Raw genomic sequence first — 14,295 nt, forward strand, 5'->3', positions numbered from 1 at the left:
AAAGAGAACAGATCATTGGGATGTCAGAAGCACAGCTATAAAACAAAGCTATACTTGTGACCATGCAGTTTGTTTTATGGAGATGACACATGTAATTTTATTAGAGGATGTAACACATTATGAATCAACATCTCAATTCCCACTATTAACACACAATTACATCTTCAAGCCATTTTTAATGGCCAAAACCTGTTACTTTCCCATTCTTATACTACAAACTCTGGGACAAGTACTAAAGCATTTCTGACCAAAATTTGCACACACATACACACCTTTCTTTACCAGAGATGACAAAACCATAATTTCTATCAGCCAGATCCACCTGTTTTTCTGACTTGGACATTATACTTTTTCCCATTTTATAAAATATGGGAAGAAAATGTTTGTAGTTTTTCAAAATATTCATTATTTTCAAGTACAGGGAAAAAAAAATTACTGTCTCCAGTTTAACCCTTTCTTCAGTAGACTACAGTCTGTTGATGTTCAGCTTTCAAGAAATTCAGCTGTGTCTGAAAAGTTACCATCCTTGGATCATTATATGTAACAGAAAATAGAACTATGGTGACACAAAAACTTCTGGATATGTGAAACTTACATCTGTGTTGAGGACACAAGGCATTAAAAATTTCTGAGATTTACAGCACTGAGTTGTTACAAGTCTTAGCCAAATAATCTAGTATTTCATCCTGAAATTAAGCAGTGGGTGTCCTTATATAGCAATCTTTCACATGGAAAGTAATGCTAAAACTTCTCTTCATCTCGGTTGCCTGAAATATGTTTGTGACAAACAAACTTGTAACCGGTGATTTGAGACTGCATGAAGAATCCATCTTCATCAGGTCATGATAGTTCGTCACTGCACTGAAATCATGATCCTGTGTCCAGCTCTTCCCTGAATTCAAGAAATGTCAGTTTCTTCAGAATTCAATAAGGAGAAATAAATACTAAATTAGGCCAAGGAGTGAAGATACTGAAGACCTTCAAGCCCTATTAAGGAGAGGAAATTTGACTCAGTGGCCCATATCAAGATGATGGCAGGAAATTTTAGTATCTGAAATTTAAATCTGCCTCCACAGGAAGTATGGATATAAAATAGTAACATAAAATCTGGATATCCCAGACCACACAAGTTCATAAGGTTACAGTGTTTGACAACTGACCATCTGAATGACCTGAAACAACAGCAGTAAAAAACTACTACACCAAACAGATACAACTGAATTTGTGTAAACTCACAACTTTTAAAACACTGTAAGGTCTGTTTCATAAGACAGAATCATAACTTGCATGATAAATTATGCTATTGCTTTGTAGGACCATCTCTAATTCTGAGTTTACTGCAAATAAACCGATCCTCAGCATGACATAAGTTTGCTAGCAAAGGGTACTTCAGACACAAAACCTAAATTCTGTGAACTAGCCTGACATTTGCAAGACCCTAAGCCTTTCTCATCTCCACACCACTACAGACTCAGCATACTGAAATCTCTATACATTTACTTGCTCACTACTGTTCCATGCAATACCCTCTCAGGACTGGGCTCCTTACACTAGAAAGGAGTTTCAAAGTTGGAGAAAGTCAGAGCAACTCAGGACAACCTTCCATCAGAAAGCACCTGGAAAGAGACAATGAAGAGCTGCGTTTTCATCTTAATTGCCTCACTTCAGAATGCAGACTTGCAGCTCAAAAGTATTTCCACAAAATAAGGGAATTAAGCTATATTACTGTTCTACTTACCTCCCCTTATTATTAAATAATATTTATATTAAGTTACATGAAATCTATGATTTAACACTAAACATGTTCTACTCTCTAAATAACTGTAAGGATGTTATAGCTCACAGAAGAGCTTCCATGCTTTTCAGCAAGTCCAACAAATAAACTTCCTAGAAGTTACATGGAATTGCTATTAATATTACCCAGTTTCAACTCTGAGGAATTAGAAACACATTGGATTCTACATTTTTCCATTTACTAAATCTGACAGGAAAACAGTACAATGAATATGGAAGAGTTATTTATCATCTCCTCTGCAAATTGCAACTCAGTTTAATTGATTTAACACAAAGTGGACAAAACACAATAGGAGAGAACTAAATGCTAAAGACAAATACAAATGTTGATATGATCTTAGCTACCCCAGTGTGTCAACTCACCTCATGGCTAACAGTCAATTTGATAAATCAGCTACTATACAGGTAGCTCAACTGCTCCTTACTATCCAAAGCTAATGTAACTTTGAAAACAGCTGGACTTTCCTACAGAAGAAATCTAAATGGTTTTCATAAGTCACGTATTTTATAAATTACTGTAATAGTCTCTTGAACTATATATATTTAAACAACACCTTTCTATGACTTAACTATAAAATGTGTATCAGATGATCATTTAATTATTCCAGATTTTTCAGTCAGAAATTTTGAGAAAATTAGTTTTTAAATGGCAATTATAGAACAACTATTTTTCTTAAAAACACTGAAAAGGAAAAAGGGGGTTTTAATTAAAGAAAGTAGTTCTAAAGCAAGGTTAATTCTTTATTGTATTTTCTAAATTCTCTGAGATACAAAGTAATTAACACTAACTTCCAATAATAAACACAATATATAAAATATTAACTAGAAAGACAAAGTAACAATCCTTTGTGTATAGCCACACGTCCTTCCTAATGGAAGAACTACAATGTCCATCTCATCAGCAAAAACGGGAGGTAGGCAACATTCTTGCTTCATTAAATCTGTAACTCTATTGTATCTACTCTCAAGCCACAGAACAATAAAGAGGTAAGAATACAACAGACATCTTACTGGCAATACAAAACAGTTAGGACTCTAAATGGAGAATTTTGAGTACTTTTTGCAGCAGTTAAATAGAAAATAAGTATTCAAATTTATGAGACATTTAATGTAAAAAATGTGTCAGAAATCCTGACACTGACCACTGCTTCAAATGGCATGAGAACTACAGCTATTTTGTTTTTTTTTTTTTGCTTTTCCGTACCAATAATGAATAGATGAAGTTCTCCTTAGATAATGCTAACTACTTTTTACCATTTAACTTGTTAGTTTCACTGCTAATTTCACTCCTAGCTCTTCACAGTGCAGAATTCTACCACAATGCAAGGAAGAAAAAGCTCAGGTGATAAGACTAATTTTGTTAAGATGATGCCACACAGTACAACAGCAACATATCAAAATACTTTGTGGATAATCTGCAACAGATCACACCAAAAGACAGTAGTACAAATTGACAGTTCTAGTCATCTAATACACTAGAAAGGAAACTTCAGAAATTAAATAAACATCCAATATCATTGTGAGATTAAGAGAGATACATAAGCAAGACTGCTTTCCCTTCTTCCCGCCCCAGATTTTGGAACTTTTGGGGAGGGGGGAAGAAAATCAAACCAAAGGTATTAGAGAATCATTTTCATCAGACATGAACTGGTTCACTGGAGCCAAACATGTATTTTTGAATAAATAAATAGTTATAACGTTAATAACTGTCTTGTAAGTAGTTCTGTCATGGAATCCTATTATACTTTTAAAGTTCCTTTTAATGGATGTATTAGTTAGCAGCACACAAAAAAGTAATCAGACAAAAAAACACCAAAACCCCAGAACACCTTAACTGAGGTAGAATAATCTGAGTCAATGGCACCTGCAAACTGACACACTTCATCCTTTAACAGAGACATCTCTTACTATTTCTACTTTGCAATGTTGCATGATTTAACTACACCAAGTTTCAGAGTTTAGAAAAAATCCCTGAGGTGAAATGTAAGAGAAAGCATAGTTAGATTAAATGACGAAGTAAAACAGAAGAGAGAATCCACTTGGTACATAAACAGCAAACATGGTTTTGAGTAATTAGTTGTCGTAGTAGCATCCAAAGACTCAACAAAATCTAAATAAATGGTTCCTGCCTTAAAGGCCTTATGCACTTACTTGAAATTTGTCTTCAATAAGAAGAAATTAAAGAAATAAATATATTGTTTACTCAGAGATAGTCTAAGAAGCTGAGATGTACGCAGCATAGTCTATGGGTGAATGAAATGACCTTTAAAAATAGTACTAAATTCCTCTTTCCTCTCTTGGATGAATGAATAAAGTTATAAATGCTACAAGTACACTCCAATTCAGTTATTAATATACAATATTTGGCATTCATTCTCATGAATGTCAGGCAAGAATTTAAAGAAGACAGGTTAGAAACAAATTAGATATTCAAAGAGGAAGTCTAAATTGCTAGAAATTAGCCTTACAAGTCTCACTAGAAGTTACATTGTAAAACAGGAAATTTCTTTATCAAATAGAATTGACAATATATTCCATCCACTACTTCTTGATTTTAGGACACCAAAACTGAAGTTCCTAACTAACCGAACAACATACAATAGTGGAACAAGTAGAACAACTAAATTGTTTGCAATAGTGTTCAAAGCTAAGCAATTTGAGGTGTACTACCCTAGATACACTCTACATCTTTTCACATGTTTCCAAAGGGAAATTACACTAAATTCGATACCATTAACCACCTGCACATAGAAAAAAATATTGCCTTATTAATCTTATGGGGTATTATAAAAAAACAGATATTACTAAACTACAGAAGTTACTACAATTAATTTCTAATCAGACAGGTTGACATATCCATAGGGAATTCTTTTAAAATGAAACTTACTGGTACTTATAAATTTGTAGATGCAAGGGCTGTTTTGGGGTTTTTTTGGTTGTTTTTTCTGTTTGTTTGTTTTTGGTTTTTGTTTGTTTGTTTTTGTAGGGTTTTTTGGGGGGATTTTTTGTTTGTTTTTTTTTTTTTTTTTTTTTTTTTTGTTGGGGGGAAGATGTGAGGGGGAGGTGGGTTGGTGGTTTTCTTTCCCAGAACTACTGATAGACAGAGAAAAATATCCTGTCTTTTTTGCAATTCATAAGTACATACTCCCCATGCCAACCTCAGTTTCATCTAGGAAGAGCTTCAGTGGGAAAGGAAAAAAAATTCCATATACAGAAATACATTTTTTAAAAAGGGTTCAGATATGAGCAAATTAGCTATATAAAATGTGAACACAGACTTATAAATGAAAAATATACAGTAAAGGTCGCTCCAAAATGTATGTGTGTCTCACATGAGTTTATGTAGTACTTCAACAAGTATACAGCTCATATAGTTTTAGCTACAAGGGAAACAGACATAATTTACATATAAATATTTGTTTTCTTTTGATGAACAGAAATTGCATTTTAAGTGTGTGAATTAACATACACAGACTTAATCTGATCCAGAACAGCCAATTTCCTCTATGATTTTTAACATAATATTGTCAAAACAGTAAGTTTGCTATATTGCACTACACAGAAAAGTGTGAAAATGTCAGTAATGTTTATTCACCTCTCATATGCATTATCAAAGAATTTCAATTAACAAACTTTCAGGATTTTCTTTCCTTTTTGTATTTCAAATAGCACAGCACCCTCTGGCGCATCTGCTAGAAAAAGAAAACAACTAACAATAAACACCAGTCACTGCGATAAAGAAGTCAACATAAACACAAGAAAAAAAGAGTCCTTAGAAACAAAAATAACAAAAAATTATTAGAAAACTAACTTCAATTTCATTCTTCCCTATTAAAATCTCTTGTAATTGAGGAAATTATAAGTACTGAATAAAAAATTTTAAAAGAAAAGAAACCTGCAGATATGCTAATACAGCAAGGTGCCAGAAAAAAAAATAAACATATATTAGTTTGACACTAATCCTGTGTTCTTAATAGTAATTAATTTTTATTAAAAAATATTCCAAAAAGAAATAATCTTTAAGTAGAAAAGATAAGGTAGTGAAATAAAATGTTACACCAAGCAATACATCTGCTCTTGGTCTTGCAAGAGTAACAATTATTAGGTCTACAGCTATCCACACACTCAAATGGCTGACTTTCACACCAAAATACTCACATCTCCTTTAAAAGTCCAACAAGAAAAGAAATTTTAAAATTGTTGCATTGTATGAAACATTTCAAACTCTGCTATGATATTTTAACTGTTAAAGCATAAACTCTAATATGACACATCAAACTATTAAAATACACCTAGTAATTAGGAAAATAATTTCCTACAAAAGTACATTTTTCTAATCACAGAAGTGGAGATCACCATCTGCTTTAGGAAGCTCTTTTGTAAACCTCTGGAAGTTTCAACACAAGGCACAAGAAATGAAAGTGACACCTGTTTAAATCGGCCATCTGTCTCCAACAAATTAGATTTAGCCAAATCTAAAAATCAAAATCTTAGCTGTGAGAAAAGACAAGTATTGTTTTGATTGACAACCAACTGTAGGCAAAATACATTGACAATAAACTTGTGGCTAATTGAAATAAAAAGTCTTAAACTTTAGTTATTAATTTTAAAAGCCTCATTAAGTTTTCAGCCCTAATTCTTGGCAAAAAAAAAAAAAAAAAAAAAAAAAAAAAAAAAAAAAAACCCAACATTTTCATTGGTAATTCCAAAACATTCTTCTTTTTGTACTCTGGTACTAAATTTGACAAGGAGCTCAATTTTGAAATGGAACTCCAACTACAAGGACACTACATTGCCGCTGAAATCTTATTTTTTATTCTGTATTGTAGAGCATTCATATGTCTTTCCAACTGACAATTATTTTTAAAAACCATTTTAATAGTCAGATATATTTTTTAAAGCCTATTCATTTTTTAAGCATTCTGCATGACACATACCTGCAGATGGTAAGCTGTTGAAGATTGCAGGTAAAAAATACAACTAATCTAGACTATTTTCAGGGGGAAGAAAGCCTTTCAAAGTAAAGCATGAAAATGAGAAACACTAGCTACAACACTAAAAGGAACTAGAATGATAAAGTACTATTGCATTTTAGACACTGGCTTACGTTTCTAGAAGGAGAAGCAAACAAAAGCAGCTGGACTTCTCAAAAGTTTAGTAAATGGAAATAAAGTGCAACATTTATTTCTCTAGGCAGTTTTTAATTAACAATACCCTGTCAAGAAGGAACAAAAATGGGATAGTGCTAAAAAGCTAAACCTAATTATCTAATAAAGCACCATGACTTTAACATCTTTAATAGCTTTTAACAGTATCTTTGATGCCAATTTCATTTACCTACACTACCCTAATGAAAGGATTTCTCCAAAGTAGCATAATGTAGATTACTTTACTAGTAACACAATAGAGCACCTGATCCTTACTGTTTTGTTTGGATACATTGAAACAAAATTAGATAGTCACACTCTGTAAGTCATGAAAGCCTATGCATTTTAAATAAATAAATAAATAAATATCACAAGATATGTAATTTTTAAACACTGGTCAGCATCACAAACACCAACTATTTTGTTAGCTGTGGGCATTAGGGAATCAGAATGCACAATGCAGATCTCGTCTATGGTCACTGCAGTATCTCAGAAAGAATAAAGAGTCAATACTTTTCTCAGAGAAGTCCATAATATTAAAAGCAGTGATTACACCTGCTTTATTGTTTTCCAAATTGTAGTCACTGGCTAAGGAAAATGCAGATGAATAGTACTATAAAGGTCTTTGGTTTTAGACAAAACCATGTGATTTTAATATGATTTTTCAGAAACACCTGTATACATCACCCCACAGAATTAGAACAGAAACTTTGTCTCACACACAGGCACACACTTTCCTTCGCTACCCAGAAGTCTGGATACATGTTCTGCAAAGACATCCTGAGTAGTATTCTGTCCTGCTCTAAGAGAGCCACTTAAGAAAGGTATGGTGCAGAACTGACATCGGCTCTTTTCAACAACAGTAGGTGCCAGGAATTATTTTGAAACCAATGAATCACAGAAACTAGCACCGAATTCATAAAGACTTAGATGTGCCATATAACTGATGCCCTACTAGATCTCACACTGGAAATTCTTAATGTAATTAGAACTTATTTACACCAGGTCCTACAAAATTAGTACGCAGTAGTTTCAGCTTGGAGTAAAAAAAAATTAAAAGATGATGATGTAGAGGCTTTTGGTCATTATTTAAAATAATTTATTTTCCAAGTTCTTGTGAACTATGAAATATTATAACACTCTAAAAAAAAGATCCAATATGCTTTGCCTCAAGGAATATCAGTATCAAACAATGCACTAACCACTTAGCAGATTTTGTAGTTAATACCTGCTTGAAAAAATTGCCCCAGTCACACTCATTGGTAGTTCCAATGTGAGACAAATCCCGTATCTTACACTGGATATCTAGGGATACAAAAATGGAAAAGGTGTACGTACAATTAAATGTAGGGATTAGATTAAAAAACAAGAGCATTAGTTTTTCCTAATTATATTACTAAATAAATAAGAAAATAAATAAGTCACCACTTCAGAAAGAATAAAGTCTACCAAAACAACACATGATTTCACAAGTCAAAGGGTAGAGTGCAAGTGGGTATTGGAATGTTAATATGTTAAATTTTTATTGCCATAAAAGATACCAAAAATTCACTTCATCCAAAGAATTCAAAAAGTATATGAAGTATGATTTGACATCAATGAAAACACAAATCTTTAGATCTTAATAAGCAATCACAAAATGGATGAAGAAAGCAAGCATTTTGGATTAAAAATAAGAAGGAAACGATACTCACTAATAACATGAGTCCTACTACATCTCTTTGAGGGGTAAATAGCTGCCTCTTCCCTCTTTCACAAAAACACTCTTGGAAAGCAGAACCACTAACAAAATCACACAGACTTCTTTTTCATACTGTTTTTTTCTCCTTTCTTTGCTGCTTAGTGCTGAAACCCACAGTCAGTATCTCGAATTTCCTTCATCGTGGAGAGTTTAAGGAAACAAATGGATTCTCTCCACATGCACGTAACTCACTGGGCAATAAACTAGACCTACACATGCACTGCTCCATGCTACACTGTCAGTAGGAAACCATAATTTAAAAACAATTCCCTGCAAAAGGAGTGCAATAAAAAAAAAAAAAAAAACAAACAAAAAAAAAAAACACAAAAACGGTTACTCTATCTATTGGTGGAGATATTGAATAAACAAAACCCCACTTCACAATACAAAGAAAATATAGCTTGCACAAAAACAAACTGAAACATTAATTATGAATTTTAAAAAATTTACACAGAGAAAGCACACAAAAAAGGGGCGGTTGATATGACCGAAACCACGAGAGTATCATTAAAAGATACAGCAAGTTCAAGAAAACCAGCAACATTTAGTCATTTAGTAGTCAAATCAAATCAGAACAAGGCGCCTGTAAGTGAAAGGGGGAAATCAACCCCTATTCTTGCTGTCCTACAGGATCCGTCTCCGGCTGCATCTTTCCTCCCAACCCTACGGCTTTTTTCAGGTTTAAAGCCATTAACCTTTGACTGAGGCCGCAGCGCGTTCCCCGATTTCTCCATCTCCCGACCCGTACAAACGAGATCCAACTCAGACGCACACCCACCGCATCCCAGCGATTGTCCTGGAGGTCCCGCAGCGTGCCTGCGTCCCCGGCATCGCCTAGCCTTTCCTCCTCCTCGGCCCGCACGGCGGCCGGCCCCGCTCCCCGCCCGACACCCCCGTCTATGCCCGCCGCCCCTCTCCCCTCAACCGCACAGCGCTCCCGGGAGGGCCGCGGGGGGTCGGCGAGGAGCCCCGCATCCCCTCGCCGCCCTGCGAGCACGGGCGCAGCCCGGGCCCGGATGCCTCGCGGAGAAAGAGGAGGAAGGGCCGGGGTGCGCCCGCCGAGCGCATTCACCTGTGCCGGGGCGGGCTGCGGCGGCGCTCCCGCTGTCGCTGCTGCTGCTGGCGGCGGCTGCGGTTGTTGTTGTTGTTGTGGTGGGTGACGGTGAGGCAGGGGGTGCGGAGCAGCGGCAGGAGGAGGAGGAGCAGGAGCGGGAGCGGAGCGGCTGTTGTTGATGGGTAACAGTCGCCAGGACTACGGTGACTATGGCGCTCGACTCACAAGGCAACGGTTGCTATAACTCACAAAAGGAGAGCGGGAGCGGGAGGGAGGGACCGACGGGCGGACGGAGGGAGGCGGGGGCGGCGGCGCGGCCGAGCGCCCCGGAAAGGGCGGGGCCTACGGTAACAGCGGTAACAGCTGGCGCGCGGCGGCTTCCCCGGCCCCTTGGCCTGTGGCGCGCACCCGCCCGGTCCTCCGCCCGCGCGGGGGGGCGCACACGGCGGGCCCGGCGCGGAGCGGGGCGCGCGGCGGCCTCGTGAGTCCTGGCGGGGGGGTGTGGCCGCGCGGCGGCCGCCTGACGCCACTTCCGGCAGGAGGCCGGGCAGGAGGGGCTCGGGGGCCGCCGTTCCTCTCGCCTCAAGATGGCGGCGGACGGGCCGCTCCCTCACCGCCCGTGACCCGCACTGCCATTTTCGAGGTGGGGGGGGAAGAGGGGGAGGAGGAGTGGATCACCGGCGACAAGCGGCGATGGAAGCGGAAGCGCTGCCGCCACCATGCCTGCCGTCTTTCCTGTCCCGCCGACTCCCCGGTGGTCCCGCCTCAGCCCTGTCGACCCCGGACTTCTGCAGGGTCCGAGCCAAGGCCCCGGAGTGCCTGGTGGCTGCTCTCAGCCCACGTGGGCTTCCGGTCGAGTGCGTGCGTTGGGCCGTTGTCCCAGCTGGCACACCCTCTTACAGAATCCATTGGGTTGGAGAAGGCCTCTGAGATCGCCGATTCTAATCTCTGACCAAACACCACTATGTCATCTGGACATGGCACTGTGTGCCACGTCCAGTCTTTCCGTAAACACTTCAAGGGAAGTTACCAATAAGTGTAATTACCGGGTGCTCTCCTGACAGGCTGTGTCTGCTCCAAGTGTATACAGAGTCACAGGGTTGGAAGGGACCTCTGGAGATCATCTAGTCCAGCCCCCGTGCCAAGGCAGGGTCACCCAGAGCAGGTTACACAGGAACATGTCCAGGTGGGCTTTGAATGTCTTCAGAGAGGGGAAATCCAGGACCTCGATGGGCAGCCTGTCCCACTGCTCTGCCAATCTCAAGAAGTTCCTCCTGTGGGTATGTATATGTTGAGGCTATGTATAGTGCCCCTGCATCTACTGGCTGCTACTGTGTCTCCTGGTAGTCCCCGTGCATCCCCATCTGCAGCCCTTTACTAACCGGAAAAGTATCTCTGAAACTTTATACACAGTTGCAGCAGTCTGTGTAGCCAGTAAGGCTTGCCTATAATCCCTGTAAACCGTGGAGTTCCCTCTTGACCTATGAACTGGTCTGTGTCCTCACATACTCTACCAGCCCATGGTTTACCAGTCGCATCTTTCTCATACCACCTGCTAAAAGCACCTGACATTTGTGTGGAATGGTCTACAACCAATTCTACTCCACCTGTCCCTACAGAAAAAAATTGAAATTGCTCTTACATTAGTAGGTTTACTCTGATTTCCAGGGCCCTGTGTAACCATCTTAAGCTGTAGCAACTATTTACTAAAAAATACTGGGAAATAGTGTTAAGTATACACAAACAAGATCTTGATTGGCAGAGATTTAAGTCTGTAACAGAACAATCTTGAATTAATAAAACTATTTAAAAGTCCTACAGCTGAGGCTATATCTTGATATTTCTGCTGCGGAACCTAATTTTTGTGAGATGCTAAACTAGTAACTTCAGCTGAGATCTTCAACCTCATTGGATGTCTGGGTGTTTTAAGAGCTCACACTCACACGACTAACTTTTTCAAAAACATGAAAATGAGACACAATTGTAAGCAATCTAATTTAATAAAAATATATAGCAATGCTTTCAATTAAAGGTAAAAGATATTTTGATAAGTGTCTTTCATTCTATCTATCAAATATGAGTACATTAATTTAGCTTATACATGGATAGGTTTTATGATTTGTGTTTCATACAATTTTAAATTTCATATGAACAAGGTGAAAACCAAATAGAGGTGTCAGATACTGAGTATTACCAGAAAATTGTTGCCAGAGTGATGTGACGTAATTCCATGGTAAAGCTTTAGCAACATTCTTGTCATCTGTGTTGCTATAGAAAGCATTGATCTTGATTTTAATTCTGGATATTTTCTGTTGTGTCAATTGTCACTTGCATTGTTATGTGCTTGGCAACCTTAGTAGGGTGAGCTGTGGTGAATGAGGTAAAGTTGGAGGATAAAAGCACTGGGCTGTTGATTTTCTTCCTGAAATCATGGAACTTTATGTGTCTATCTGTGTGGAAAGAACAAATCAAGGCCTTGGCAGGAATTTGAAATATACTTATAAATACCACTATACATCTTCCCTGAGCCAGTATATTTGCAAATATTTGAATCTATAGTAACATTTCAGTCTATAAGAAAATTATCAATTTTTTTGTTAAAGGGAAGTGGCTACTTTTGTTACAGGAAGATTATTTAATCACTTTAATATTTTTTATGCTTCTATCTATGAAGTTAATTTGCAGAGGTGTCCACTTAGATCAGTCAGGGCCTAATGGGATCTGTTTCAAATAATTTCAAATACATTTCTGCAAATTTGTATCCCGGCATTTTATCAATTTGATCTTTATCAAAGAATGCATGTTTCACCTTTATTTTTGATGAAGGTTTTTTTTAACATATTCAACAGTTATTCGCTGCAAGACAATCACTAAAACATTCAGTCCATCATAGAATTTTTGTAACTAATGACAGTATTAAACAATCTGCCAAATTTAAATATGAAAACAGTGTTGATTAAAAGTGGTTGTGTTGCTAAAAGCCTTGTGTTTTGTGTTTAGATGCAGAATATGCGGCATATCTCAAAGTAATTTTATACCTTACTGTGTGGATAAGGAATAATCAGAATGTAATCAATGTTTTTTACTAAAAGATGGTTGGACAGAAATTGCTCATGTACCTTGAAAATTATCACTTTTTGTTGCCAGATTCAAAACTTCAACACCTTTGAAAAAATAACTGGTGTCATATGCAGGAATTTCTACTGCAATTTTGTATGTTGAGAATGGTAATGGGAGACTATTCCTATGAATTGCTTTTCTTTTTTTATACTAGATTTATAATACTTTAAGTTTTTTTCTTTTCAACAGCGTTACATTGCTATCCCTCAGAACTTTTCCAAAATACAGAATCTTACACAGTTTGGGTATTTCTTATAAAGTCATAATTAGCCTGTCTAGTAACTTCATATAATATTGCCCATTTTTATTTGTCTATTTCATACATTGTTTGCATTTCCAAATGGTTTTCAGATACATTCTGCCATTTGTTGCACATCCGAAATGTGCCATAAGTCATTCCTGTCAGCCATGTTGTGCAGAACACAGTAGCTATCTGTCTTATGAAGCAGTACAAAGACAATCCAAAATACTAAATTGTGTAAGAGCAATCAAACTGATTCAGACCATGGGTATACTTACTGGTCCAGATAGTGTAAGTTAATGCTTTGACAAGTGCAATAAGAAGCATAAGCACATTTTACTTGTTTAACTTTGCCAACCTATGGCCATTTTCAGTGATTTTCTGAACTCTGCACGATTGATCTTTTTTTATCTATCTCAGAGAATCTTTTCCAAGAACTTTACTAGTCACCCCTTAAACTTACGTATAAACTTTGCATTTGCAAAATCTTTCATCAAGAAAAGCCAACTATCTGGAAGCTGTTATGGGAGGAAACAAGCCCTTTCGCTTTCTCGGAAGTCTAGTCCCATTGATTTTTGTGATTTTAATTCTCAAGACTGCTCATGATGTGGGGGAAGAGGCAAAGGAGGTATGTATAGAAGCTGATGTTAAAGGATAGGCAACTTAGGCAGATCTAGATACTGCAATGTCCAATTGCTTGCCAGGCATGATTCTTTTGGATACTGTCCTAAATAGACAGAAGACTAAAAAATTCTACCTAAGTTAATTAGTTACTTAGTTATTACTTACCTTTTGGGTAAATAATAGGACATATAACAATCTTACTCTTCTATTATCTTATAGCCATAACAAGTCATTCACTTGTCTCTTGAGTATTTTCTGCTTATCCCCTTTATGGAGTGAATATTCCCTCTTACTTGGTGATCTGCATACCTTTACTCCAGCTATATGTGGTACATGTTCTCCAAATGCCTACTAATATTTTGGGATTTGTATAGGGTTAGGTGAAGATGTTTTGGTCCATGGGGTCAGTCCCTTGAAGTTTGCAGGAATAGTATATGGGGTTTTTTATGTTGACTTTTCTTCTTCAGTTAGCATCCTGGAATGTCACAGAATCACAGTCCTAAAATATTTTGGGTTGGAATAGACTTTCATAAAGGTCATTCAGTCCAATGCCACTGCAGTGAGCAGGGACGTC

General features: G+C 37.5%; 1 protein-coding gene across 1 annotated transcript in view; it reads right to left on the reverse strand.

Annotated features, from left to right (window-relative positions):
• Positions 1 to 10,070, reverse strand: part of RFX3 (regulatory factor X3) — a 118,782-nt gene extending 108,712 nt beyond the window's left edge. The window contains exon 1 of the mRNA XM_068176837.1: positions 9,755 to 10,070. The gene's annotated coding sequence lies outside the window, so the exon portion shown is untranslated. The remainder of the gene's footprint in view (positions 1 to 9,754) is intronic.
• Between the last annotated feature and the right edge of the window lie 4,225 nt (positions 10,071 to 14,295).

This window comes from Anomalospiza imberbis, chromosome Z (genome assembly GCF_031753505.1).
Source record: "Anomalospiza imberbis isolate Cuckoo-Finch-1a 21T00152 chromosome Z, ASM3175350v1, whole genome shotgun sequence".
Lineage (NCBI taxonomy): Eukaryota > Metazoa > Chordata > Aves > Passeriformes > Viduidae > Anomalospiza > Anomalospiza imberbis.